The sequence below is a fragment of the Schistocerca americana genome, chromosome 2 (assembly GCF_021461395.2).
Source record: "Schistocerca americana isolate TAMUIC-IGC-003095 chromosome 2, iqSchAmer2.1, whole genome shotgun sequence".
In the NCBI taxonomy this organism is placed as follows: domain Eukaryota; kingdom Metazoa; phylum Arthropoda; class Insecta; order Orthoptera; family Acrididae; genus Schistocerca; species Schistocerca americana.
Genome location: NC_060120.1, coordinates 133,294,746 through 133,308,080, shown reverse-complemented (window position 1 = coordinate 133,308,080; position 13,335 = coordinate 133,294,746). Strand labels below are relative to the sequence as shown.

General features: G+C 48.3%; 1 protein-coding gene across 1 annotated transcript in view; it reads right to left on the bottom strand.

Annotated features, from left to right (window-relative positions):
- LOC124596135 (cytochrome b5 reductase 4) overlaps positions 1 to 13,335 on the bottom strand; it is a 343,575-nt gene that overhangs the window by 129,117 nt on the left and 201,123 nt on the right. The window lies entirely within an intron of this gene.

Here is a 13,335-nt window from a genome sequence, read left to right as displayed (position 1 = left end):
CTCGTCAGCCCAAACATGTTGATTGTGAAAATTTACAATTTGATCACGTTGGAATGAAGCCTCATCCGTAAAGAGAACATTTGCACTGAAATGAGGATTGACACATTGTTGGATGAACCATTCGCAAAAGTGTACCCGTGGAGGCCAATCAGCTGCTGATAGTGCCTGCACATGCTGTACATGGTACGGAAACAACTGGTTCTCCCGTAGCACTCTCCATACAGTGACGTGGTCAACGTTACCTTGTACAGCAGCAACTTCTCTGACGCTGACATTAGGGTTATCGTCAACTGCACGAAGAATTGCCTCGTCCATTGCAGGTGTCCTCATCGTTCTAGGTCTTCCCCAGTCGCGAGTCATAGGCGGGAATGTTCCGCACTCCCTAAGACGTCTTCCTGTCGGGACACCTTCGTCTTGATACAAACATACCACGCCACGGCTATTGCCCCGTGCTAATCCATACATCAAATGGGCACCTGCCAACTCCGCATATGTATTGCTCGGGAGATCTGTTTGTGGACAAGGTCTGCAGGATAGTTGCGGGAAAGGAAAGCACTGGTCAGGTTATTGGTGTAATTGTTGAGGGATTCGTCACTGGAGCAGATACGTTTGCCACGAATACCTAGGCTGTAGGGAAGGGAGCGTTTGATGTGGAATGGATGGCAGCTATCAAAGTGAAGGTACTGTTGTTTGTTTGTGGGTTTGATATGGACAGAGGTGTGGATGTGAGCTTCAACAAGATGAAGGTCAACATCCAGGAAGGTGGCTTGGATTTTGGAGAAGGACCAGGTGAAATTCAGATTCGAAAAGGAGTTGAGGTTATGGAGGAAATTAAGGAGTGTTTCTTCACCATGAGTCCAGACCACAAAGATGTCCTCTATAAACCTATACCAGGCCAGGGGAAGCAGCTCTTGGGTCTTCAGGAAAGCCTCCTCCATGCAGCCCATGAAGAGGTTGGCATAGGACGGAGCCATCCTGATTCCCATGGCCGTTCCCCTCATTTGTTTGTAGGTCCGGCCTTCAAAAGTGAAGTAATTATGGGTGAGGATGAAGTTGGTAAGTGTGATAAGGAACGAGGTTTTTGGAAGATCTTCGGGTGGGCGTTGGGAGAGGTAGTGCTCAAGGGCAGAGACACCATGGGTATGTGGGATGTTTGTGTAAAGGGATGTAGCATCTATGGTGACAAGAAAGGTTTCAGGTGGGAGAGGAGTGGGAATGGATTTGAGGCGCTCTAAGAAATGGTTTGTGTCTTTGATGTAGGATGGGAGTCTGCGGGTGATAGGTTGGAGGTGTTGGTCTACCAGAGCTGAGATATGTTCTGTTGGGGCTTTGAAGCCTCCTACCATGGGACGGCCAGGATGGTTCTCTTTGTGGATATTGGGTAATAGGTAGAAGGTAGGGGTACGTGGCTTAGGTGGAGTGAGTAAGTCTATGGAAGCCGTTGTAAGGCCTTGTGAGGGACCTTGGATTTTTAGGATTTTCTGCAGCTCAGTCTGGATGGAGGGAATGGGATCCTGGGTAACAGCTTTGTAGGCTGAGGTGTCGGAGAGTTGGTGCAGTCCTTCTGCCACATACTCCACACGGTCAAGTACGACAGTTGTGGAGCCTTTATCTGCCGGGAGGATGACAATAGAGGGGTCTATTTTCAGCTCCTTAATGGCACGGGATTCAGCTGGGGTGATGTTGGGGGTTGTCGGGATGTTCTTCAAGAAGGACTGGGAGGCAACACTGGATGTGAGGAATTCCTGAAATGTCTACAAGGAATGGTTTTGGGGGAGGGGAGGAGGATCCCTTTGAGAAGGCAGTCGGAACTGTTCTAGACAGGGTTCAACACTGGGTCTAGCATTTGGGGGCTGTGTTTGGGTAGTGAAGTGATATTTCCAGCTGAGGTTCTGGGTGAATGAGAGCAGATCTTTAACCAAGGCAGTGTGGCTGAATTTAGGCGTGGGGCTAAAGGTTAAGCCTTTTGATAGAACAGATGTCTCTGGAGGACAGAGGGATCTGGATGAGAGGTTTAGAACTGAATTAGGACTGTGGTTATAGTTGAGATTTGGTCTGTGTGGGGTATGTGCTGGGATGGGGAGATTGAGTAGGGTGGCTAGGCTAGGTTTGTTGGCTATGAGGGGGGTTTGTTGAAGGTTCTGTTGTGGCTGGTGTTTGTGAGGGATAGGGAGAGGGACCCCACTTCTTAGGTGTTGCACTAGCACTGTGGATAGTTTTTTCAGGTGGTGTGTGGCATGGAACTCAGGAACTCAAGTTTGCAGCTGGCTTCTAGGATGATGTTCCTGAGTGTGTTCTCCAAGCAAGGGTTTGAGAGGTGGAGGACTTTGAAGAGAGATAGGAGCTGTTGGGAGTGGTGGTTACATCAAGTAGTGTATAGATTCAGGACAAGTTTGGTAAGGGCTAAGGATTGAAGGTTCTGGAAGTCCAGGAGAGACTGGTGGAAGGAGGAATTGCACCCAGAGATGGGAACTTTTAAGGTAAGTCCTTTAGGGGTAATTCCAAAGGTTAAGCAGGACCGCAGGAAAAGTATGTGGGATTGCAGTTTGGCTACGGTGAATGCATGTTTTCGGAATGAATGTAAATAATGTGGTATAGGATTAGGGTACATAGTGGGTAACTGGTGGGTAGGGAAATTAAATAACTAAAGTTAAAATAGTAATCATAAGAAGGAATAAAACACGGAAGGAAGGACGAGAAAGAAAGAAATTGTGTTGGTAATGTTCAATACCAAAGGGAGACCACTAAATAAGAAAAATATGGAAAAAGTTGACCAGACCAAGCAAGTATGTCCAGGTCAGGGGAAAAGAACACACGTTGCTCAAAAACAGAGATAGCGAGTGGCGAAAAAAAGATCGCGTGTGCTGCAAAAGAGATCGCGCGTGCCGCAAAAGAGATCGCGCGTGCCGCAAAAGAGATCGCGCGTGCCGCAAAAGAGATCGCGGGTGGCGCAAAAGAGATCGCGGGTGGCGCAAAAGAGATCGCGGGTGGCGCAAAAGAGATCGCGGGTGGCGCAAAAGAGATCGCGGGTGGCGCAAAAAAGATCGCGGGTGGCGCAAAAAAGATCGCGGGTGGCGCAAAAAAGATCGCGGGTGGCGCAAAAAAGATCGCGGGTGGCGCAAAAAAGATCGCGGGTGGCGCAAAAAAGATCGCGGGTGGCGCAAAAAAGATCGCGGGTGGCGCAGAAATATCCCAAGAAAATTTTCCTGTGGCAGAGAAAGATAGCCAATGGCACAAAAATATCGCCAGCAACACGAAATCGACGGAAATGGATGATACTAGTAGGTGTGGAAGAGATTGTTGGCAGTGATTGTTGGCTGGAAAGCAGCGAATAACGAACGTTAAAACTATGGAATGTTAATAAATAAATCAATAAATAAAAAAAGAAAAGTGGACGATAAACGGAACAAGATAATAGGAGGAAGATGAAACTAGCACAGTTCGTGACGAAAATATTTATTTATGTATATATAAAACACTGAAGAAGAGAAAGTGTTAATATGACAGATGTAAGTGATAGCTAATAAAAGGGACAAAACAATGAAGGATGTGGACCATATAGGTGATCTAAATGATTAATGGAAAATCTCATATAAAGATGTGAAACAAATACTAACAAAGAGATAGAGGGGCTGGCCAGTACTTACCTCAGCTCAGTACAGCCGATAGATACACAAAAAACAGAACCAAAAATTTACGTTCCTAGCTTTCGGAACAAATGTTCCTTCATCAGGGAGGAGAGGGGAAAGAAACTTTTCGAATCTGAATTTCACCTGGTCCTTCTCCAAAACCCAAGCCACCTTCCTGGATGTTGACCATCTTGTTGAAGCTCACATCCACACCTCTGTCCATATCAAACCCACAAACAAACAAACAACAGTGCCTTCACTTTGATAGCTGCCATCCATTCCACATCAAACGCTCCCTTCCCTACAGCCTAGGTATTCGTGGCAAACGTATCTGCTCCAGTGACAAATAAGGGGTTGGTTGTCCCAAAAAAAAAAAAAAAAAAAAAAAAAAAAAAAAAAAAAAAAAAAAAAAAAAAAAATAAAAATAAAAAAAAATAAAAAAAAAAAAATTAAATGACTGACGTCATTTTACTGTCACTAATAAACTGTAGAACGCGGTCAGCTGAGCGCGTGTCATCTGCTAAAATCAACGATAGATCAGGCGATAGCTGTAGACGGGAGCGTAACGGATTAAAATAGGGGCATTCAATTAAAAGGTGTCTGACCGTCCACAGCTGAGAGCAGTGGGGACAGATTGGGGGAGGATCACCACTTAAAAGATGTCGATGGCTAAAAAGACAGTGCCCTATCCGGAGTCTAGCTAAAATTACCTCCTCCCGACGACGCGTTCGGGAGGAAGAGGTCCAAGCGCAAGGAAGGGCTTTCACTTCCCGCAATTTATTATGGGGAAGTGTTGACCAATGCGCATGCCATAAATGAGCAACTTGGCGACATAAACCGCTCCGTAGATCGGTAAACGGAAGAGACTGAATAGCTGGCCGAGGAAGAGAGACTGCAGCCTTGGCCGCTATATCGGCCGCCTCATTCCCACAGATACCAGCGTGTCCTGGGAGCCAGAGGAACGCCACTGAGACGCCCCCCAGGTGGAGCAAGCGCAGACAGTCCTGAATCCGGTGGACCAGAGGGTGCACAGGGTAAAGAGCTTGGAGACTTGGGAGAGAGCTGAGAGAATCTGAGCAGATTACGTACTGTATCCGCTGATGGCGGCGGATGTAGTGGACAGCCTGGAGAACAGCGTAAAGCTCCGCAGTATAAACCGAACACTGGTCGGGAAGCCGAAAGTGATTTGGGGTGTCGCCAACAATATAGGCACTCCCTACACCTAACGATGTTTTCGAGCCGTCGGTGTAAATAAATGTGGCTTCCGTCATTTGTGCACAGAGAGCATCAAATGCCCGACGGTAGACAAGTGTAGGGGTACCATCCTTGGGAAATTGACATAGGTCTCTGAGCAAGTCGATCCGAGGATGGAGCCAAGGCGGTGCTGTACCCCCAAGTTGTCAAGAAGGTTTTAGGAAAGCGGAAGGAGAGAGAATGGAGCAGTTGACGGAAGCGGACTCCTGGGGGTAGTAGGGAGGAGGAGCGGCCTGCATACCCAACATCAAAGGAGGTGTCGAAAAAAAGGTCATGGGCTGGATTAGCAGGCATGGAAGACAGATGGCTAGCATAACAACTCAGAAGGACTGCCCACCGATTGGACAGCGGAGGTTCAGCAGTCTCAGCATAAAGGCTTTCCACAGGGCTGGTGTAAAAAGCTCCAGACGCTAAACGTAATCCACGGTGGTGGATAGAGTCGAGACGCCGAAGAATACACGGCCGAGCAGAGGAGTAGACTATGCTTCCATAATCCAATTTCGAGCGCACTAAGGCGCGATAGAGGCGGAGAAGGACCACTCGGTCCGCTCCCCAGGAGGTACCATTCAGGACACGGAGGGTGTTAAGGGAACGCAGACAGCGAGCCGAAAGATAGGAAACGTGGGAGGACCAGCACAGTTTTCTGTCAAACATAAGACCCAAGAATGTAGCGACGTCGGAAAACGGAAGGTTGACAGGACCTAGATGTAAGGAGGGCGGAAGAAACTCCTGACGTCGCCAAAAATTAACACAAACGGTCTTACTGGGTGAGAAACGGAAGCCGGTTTCGATGCTCCACGAGTGGAGGCGATCGAGACATCCTTGAAGACGTCGTTCAAGAAGGCTGGTCCGTTGAGAACTGTAGTAGATCGCAAAATCGTCCACAAAGAGGGAGCCCGAGACATCAGGAAGGAGACAATCCATAATTGGATTAATGGCGATGGCAAACAGTACAACACTCAGCACGGAGCCCTGGGGTACCCCGTTTTCTTGGGAGAAAGTACGGGAGAGAGTAGTGTTCACCCGCACCCTAAATGTGTGCTCTGCCATAACTTCGCGAAGAAAAAGGGGCAGCCGGCCTCGAAAGCCCCAAGAGAACAGTGTGCGGAGGATCCCTGTCCTCCAACAGGTATCGTATGCTCTCTCCAGATCAAAAAATATTGCTACCGTTTGGCGTTTCCGGAGAAAATTGTTCATGATATAAGTGGAGAGAGCAACAAGATGGTCAACAGCAGAACGAAGCTTTCGGAATCCGCATTGGGCAGGTGTTAAAAGACTGCGGGATTCCAGCCACCACGCTAAACGGTAATTCACCATACGCTCCAAAACCTTACAGACACTACTCGTGAGAGAAATGGGGCGATAGCTAGAGGGGAGATGTTTGTCCTTTCCAGGTTTCGGAACGGGAACGACAATAGCTTCCCGCCATCGCCTGGGAAAAGTACTGTCGGTCCAAATTCGATTGTAAAGGCGAAGGAGGTAACGCAGGCTATGGGTTGATAAATGCAGCAACATTTGGACATGGATACCATCCGGTCCTGGGGCGGAGGAGCGAGAAGAAGAGAGGGCATGTTGGAGTTCCCGCATGGAGAAAACAGTATTGTAGCTTTCGTGATTTTGAGAGGAGAAAGCAAAATGTCGCACTTCCGCTGCACGTTTCTTTGGGAGAAACGCTGGCGGGTAATTTGAAGAGCTCGAAATCTCAGCAAAGTGCTGACCCAATGAGTTAGAAATTGCGACGGGGTCCACTAAGGTATCATGCACGACACTGAGCCCAGAGACCGGGGAGAAACTAGGCGCGCCTGAGAACCGTCGAAGCCGACTCCAAACTTCCGAGGAGGGAGTGAAGGTGTTAAATGAGCTAATAAAGAATTTCCAGCTTGCCTTCTTACTATCGCGGATGACGCGACGGCATCGCGCACGGAGCTGCTTATATCGGATACAGTTTGCCAAAGTTGGATGGTGACGGAAAATGCGAAGAGCATGTCGCCGCTCACGTATTGCGTCACGGCATGTCTCGTTCCACCAAGGAACTGGGGGGCGCCGGGGCAATTCGGAGGTGCGTGGTATTGAACGTTCCGCAGCTGTGAGAATAACGTCGGTAATATGTGTGACCTCATCGTCGACGCTGGGAAAGCGACGGTCATTGAATGTCGCTAGAGACGAAAAAAGTGTCCAATCGGCTTGGGCAAACTTCCAGCGTCGCGAGCGCATATATGGCAGTTGAGGCTGCAGTCTAAGAACACATGGAAAGTGGTCACTCGAGTGTGTATCATCAAGGGCGAACCATTCGAAGCGCCGAGCTAGCGGAACAGTACCGACCGCAAGGTCCAAATGAGATAAATTTGTCGTGGAGGCAGACAAAAATGTGGGGACCCCAGTGTTGAGGCAGACTAGATCCGCTTGGTGGAAGACGTCTAGCAATAGTGAGCCACGTGGACAAGGATGTGGAGATCCCCAAAGCGGGTGGTGGGCATTGAAGTCCCCAACCAGCAAATAGGGGGGTGGAAGCTGACCAAGAAGATGAAGGAGATCAGCTCGTGCCATTGGTGTGGACGATGGAATGTATATAGTACAAAGAGAGAAGGTGTATCTAGAAACAGACAGACGGACAGCGACTGCTTGGAAGGAAGTGTTTAAGGGGATTTGGTGATAATGGAGAGTATCGTGGAGCAGAATCATGAGTCCTCAATGGGCTGGAGTGCCTTCAACAGAGGGGAGGTCATATCGGACGGACTGAAAATGAGGGAGAACAAAGCGGTCATGGGGACGCAGCTTTGTTTCCTGAAGACAGAAGATGACCGGCGAGTAGGATCGTAAGAGGATCGACAATTCATCCCGATTGGCTCGAATGCCGCGGATATTCCAGTGGATAATGGACATAGGGTGAACAGAAAATGGAGGAACGTGACCAAGGATGCTGTCAACTCAACGACTGCTCAGAGCTTGCGACTGACAGCATGGAATGGCATTCAGTCGAAGGCAGAAGATCCTGATCCATAGGTTGGTCAGGAGCACCTCCAGCCACCAACGATCGGCCAGTTGACCGGCCACCAGCAGTGCGCCTCGGCGACACAGAAGACGGCCGAGGGCGATTTCCGCCAGGTGGTGCTGTAGATGGGACACGCCTTGGCGGAGAAGGAGAGGAACTGTGTTTCTTCGTAGCCTTCTTGGAAGTATGATGTTTAGATGAAGGAGGAACCGATGGTTGTGAAGTTGCGGTACGTAAAAACTCTTCACGAGAATGCTCTTTTTTCGAAGACTTGGCGTCTGACTTTTGGGCTCGAGATTTAGCAGAACCCGACGAAGGGTGAGCCATAGAGTGGGCAGGCGAAAGAGGTGAGGTTGAACGGGCGATCTTTGCGCTGGCCGATCTGACGACCGTGGTACTAAAGGTGAGGTCGCAAGTCTGCGTGGCCGCCTCCTTTGTTGGCCGAGGAGAAGCAAGGACAGTGCTGTATTTTCCTTTCTGAGGCACAGTGGGCTGTCGACTGGCGAGTAACTTTCGAGCAGCAAAGGTCGACACCTTTTCCTTCACTCTTATTTCCTGGATGAGTTTTTAGTCCTTAAAAACGGGGCAATCTCGAGAGGAAGCAGCGTGGTCACCCATACAGTTGATGCAGCGAGGGGATGGAGGTGGACAAGCACCCTCATGGGCATCCTTGCCACACGTAACACATTTGGCCGGATTGGAACAGGACTGGCTGGTGTAATTGAACCGCTGACATCGATAGCAACGCGTAGGGTTTGGGACATAAGGGCGAACGGAAATTATCTCATAGCCTGCTTTGATTTTTGATAGGAGTTGAACTTTGTCAAATGTCAAGAAGACAGTGCGGGTTGGAATGATGTTCGAGTCAACCCTTTTCATAACCCGATGAACAGCTGTGACGCCCTGGTCAGACAGGTAGTGCTGAATTTCTTCGGCAGACAATCCATCGAGGGAGCGTGTATAAACGACTCCACGCGAGGAATTTAAGGTACGGTGCGGTTCCATCCGGACAGGGAAGGTGTGGAGCAGAGAAGTACGCAGCAATTTTTGAGCCTGGAGGGCACTGCGTGCTTCCAACAACAGGGTGCCATTCCGTAATCGGGAACAAGACTTTACAGGACCCGCAATTGCGTCGACACCTTTCTGAATAATGAAAGGGTTGACTGTGGAAAAGTCGTGACCTTCGTCAGACCGAGAAACAACAAGGAACTGTGGCAACGATGGAAGAACCGTCTGTGGCTGAGACTCAGTGAACTTACGTTTGTGAGCAGACATAGTGAAAGGTGAGGAAACCATTGCGGAAGAATCCCCCATGTTTACCGGCGTCTCCGATGGCGCGCTCCTCACTTGTGGGGGCCCTCACCAAGGGCACACCTGCCTTAGGTGATTGTTCACACCTCAGGTCACACCTCCCGACAAACGGACGGAGGGACCAATCGGCACTTTCGGAAGGTATCAGCTCGGGTAATCACCCCTCCCTGGGCCTGGCCGTTACCAGGGGGTACGTACGTGTCCTACCTGTCTACCCAGGGCGGGGAATTACGCGTTACCCCCGTCACCGGCTACGCATGGAAGTGCGTGGGTCGGCCTTCAGACACGCACAGGGAGGAAGAAAGAGACAGGGAAAGGAAAGAAGAGAGGTCTCAAACGCCGCAGCGGAGAAAAGGGTAAAGAGAAGAGGTAAAGAGAAGAGGTAAGGAAAAGAGAAGGACGAAGAAAGATGAAGACATACAAGCAAGGAAGGCGAAGAGTGCGGTACATTTACAAGCGTCCGTCTCCGGACGTAGGCACAAACCATACATACTCCCAGAGGGGGAGGAAGGGAAGGAAAGAGCCAGAGGTGAGGGGGGGGGGGGGCGAAGATGGGGGATGGGGAAGGATACGGAAAGGGAAGGTATGCAGCCCGGAAAGGAAGGAAGGCCACATTAGCTCGGGGTCCCGTGCTCGCTACACACGTATCCACAAAAGAGTTGTGGATCCCTGGGGGGACACCAATAACCTGACCAGTGCTTTCCTTTCCTGCAACTATCCTGCAGACCTTGTCCACAAACAGATCTCCCGAGCAATACATTCCTCCCCGTCCAACAACAATGTTCCTACCCCCAGACTACACAGAAGCATCCCCCTTGTCACCCAATATTATCCTGGCCTTGAAAACATCAACAAATTACTCCGCCAGGCATATGACCTTCTCAAGTCAACCCCTGAAATGAGATCATCCCTTGACAAAATTCTCCCCACACCACCCAGAGTTGCCTTTCGTCACCCCCCTAACCTCCGTAACATCCTTGTTAAACCCTACAATATTCCCAGACTACCTTCTCTACCCAGCGGTTCCTATCCCTGTAACCGACCCCACTGCAAAACCTGCCCCATGCCTTGCCCCACAACCACCTACTCCAGCCCCGCTACTGGTAAAACATACACAATTCAAGGCAGGGCCACGTGTGAAACTACACATGTCATTTATCAACTGACATGCCTGCACTGCACAGCCTTTTACATCGGTATGACAACAACTAAACTGGCTGAGCGCATGAACGGACACAGATGAACTGTCCACCTACGAGATGTCCAATACCCAGTAGCAGAGCATGCCCTCCAGCATAATTCTAGGGACCTAGGAACCTGCTACACCGTATGTGCCATTTGGCTTCTCCCACCCAACACCAGTCCCTCTGAACTGCAGAGATGGGAACTTGCACTCCAACACATCCTTTCGTGCCGTCATCCCCCTGGACTGAACCTACATTAAACAATCTCACTCCCATTTACTCTTCAGTCTTCTCCTCTTTCCCTTTCCTAATTAGCCATTCACGCATCTTGTCATCCTACATAGTTGTGTTTATCTTTATACTATACGAGGTGCGGCTAGAAAAAAACAGGACTGATGCTGGAAAAAACATTTATTTACAATTATTTACAATTTCATGTTATCTCCTTCAATGTACTCTCCTCCTCGGTCTCTACACCGCTCCATACGAATTTTCCACTGTTCATAGCAATGCTGCAGATCATTTTCGGTAAGTCCATACATTACTTCCGTCGCTTTTTCTTTTACTGCTTCAACAGTCTCAAATCTAGTTCCTTTCAAAGCTGACTTGACTTTAGGGAAAAGAAAAAAGTCACAGGGGGCCAAATCAGGTGAGTAGGGTGGATGATCTAAGATGGGAATGTTGTGTTTTGCCAAAAACGTCTTCACTGACAACGCACTGTGAGCTGGGGCATTGTCTTGGTGAAGGATCCATGACTTTTTTCTCCACAAATCGTTCCGTTTTCTCCGTACTCGCTCACGTAGGGTAGCCAGGACGCTAATGTAGTAATGCTGATTCACTGTTTGTCCCTCTGGTACCCAATCAATGTGCACAATCCCTTTGATGTCAAAAAAAAAACAATCATCATTGCCTTGAATTTCGATTTTGACATTCGTGCTTTTTTTTTGTCGTGGAGAACCAGGAGTTTTCCAATGCATCGATTGGCGTTTAGTTTCGGGATCGTAAGTAAAAAAACCACGATTCATCGCAAGTAATAACATTTTGTAAGAAGGTGGGATCACTTTCAATGTTTTCCAGGATGTCAGAACAAATCATTCTTCGGCGTTCCTTCTATTCAATTGTGAGATACTTTGGAACCATTTTTGAAAACACTTTGTTCATGTTGAAACTTTCATGAAGAATCTGCCTAACACTTTCCTTGCCAACTCCTGTTAACTCAGACACAGCTCTGATTGTTAAACGGCGACCTTGTCGAACAAGTTTACCGATTTTTTCAATGTTTGCATCAGTTTTTGCTGACAATGGTCTGCCAGTGCGAGTGTCATCACTGGTGTCTTCGCGGCCATCTTTAAATCGTTTAAACCACTCAAACACTTGTGTTCGCGATAAACAATCATCGCCGTACACTTGTTGTAACATTACAAACTTTTCACTTGCAGATTTTCCTAGTTTGAAACAAGATTTGACGTTAACACGCTGTTCTTTCTGTACACTCAACATTTTCCGACGCACAGACAAAACGTCAACTACTTAAAACAGACGCCACGGGCAGACTGAGTGCAGGAGGCAGATGAAACTCGAGCAGTAGGCGGAGCGAGAGTCACGTGACAGGCCACGCGACTTTCAGCCTTATTGCATTCGTTTTATTGTTTCACCAGTACTAGTCCGGTTTTTTTCTAGCCACACCTCGTATACCTCGTTACTTCTGTATGCATCCTCTTTGGTTTGAAGCTGGCACAGTACTTACAGTAGAATATCTTTGGCTTCCCTCTGACAACCATGCCTCCATCCTTGCTACCCTCCCTGTTTTCCTTTCCCTGTTGCTTCATAACGTGGGTTGTGAGTAACTGAATCTACTTTCCCTTCTTCCCTTTCTTTCCCCTCTCCTCCCTGATGAAGGAACATTTGTTCCGAAAGCTAGGAACGTAAATTTTCGGTTCTGTTTTTTCTGTATCTATCGGCTGTACTGAGCTGAGGTAAGTACTGGCCAGCCCCTCTATCTCTTTGTTAGTATTTGTTTCATATCTTTATATGAGAATTCCCATTAATCATTTATGGCAACAAACATTCACTTGAACCTGCTCACTGTATTCAAGCTTTTGTTTGCTTCTCTGATTTTTACCCTCACATTTTCTCCACAACCAAGTTTTCCAATCCCAGATGCCTCTGTATGTTGTTTTGTTTTGTTTTAGGGCACAAAACCAACTCGGGACATATGTGCTCACATCAGAACCTTAAAACACTGAGATGTAAAAGGAGTTAAAAGCAATTATATGTTAAGCCCAATCAACAGAAGGAAAGACAGCTAAAAGCAATGACTTTCGGTTGGAGAAAGGTCCCTAAAATACACCGTAGAGACAACAGAGGTCCTCAACTAAAGATCAGATCTCCTCCATCATATTGCTACGATGAATAAACGGTAAAATGTGGTCAACAGCCCACACGTCAGTCGCTAAAATGGCCGATAACGCACACGGCAAACAGACATTAAAGCAAAAGTGATTTTTAAAAAAAAAGGATATTTGGTCAGGAAATGACTAAAACGACAGTACCTAATACGCAACCTAGCTAAAATTATCTCCTCATGGTGAGAGGGACCAGAGGAGGTCGCCCAAGCAGCTGGGAGAGGTTTAATTCCCCAGAACCTGTTCCCATGAAGAGAAGACCAGTGGTTACGCATAAGTGACTCCACCTGCTGACACATGGCAACATGGAAATAATCACAGAAGGAATGGAAGACCTAGTGAGCTGGAGGAGGGGGTCTGCAGCCTTGGCAGCAGCAACAGCAGCCTCATTTCCCATCAGACCAATGTGAGCAGGGACTCACATAAACATCACAGTGGATCCCTCAAGAGTGAGCACGTGAGAGCTTTCTTGGACCTGTTGCACTAAGGGATGGACTGTGTACAGCACACAGAGGCTCTGAAGGGCACACACACACAGAGAGAGAGAGAGAGAGAGAGAG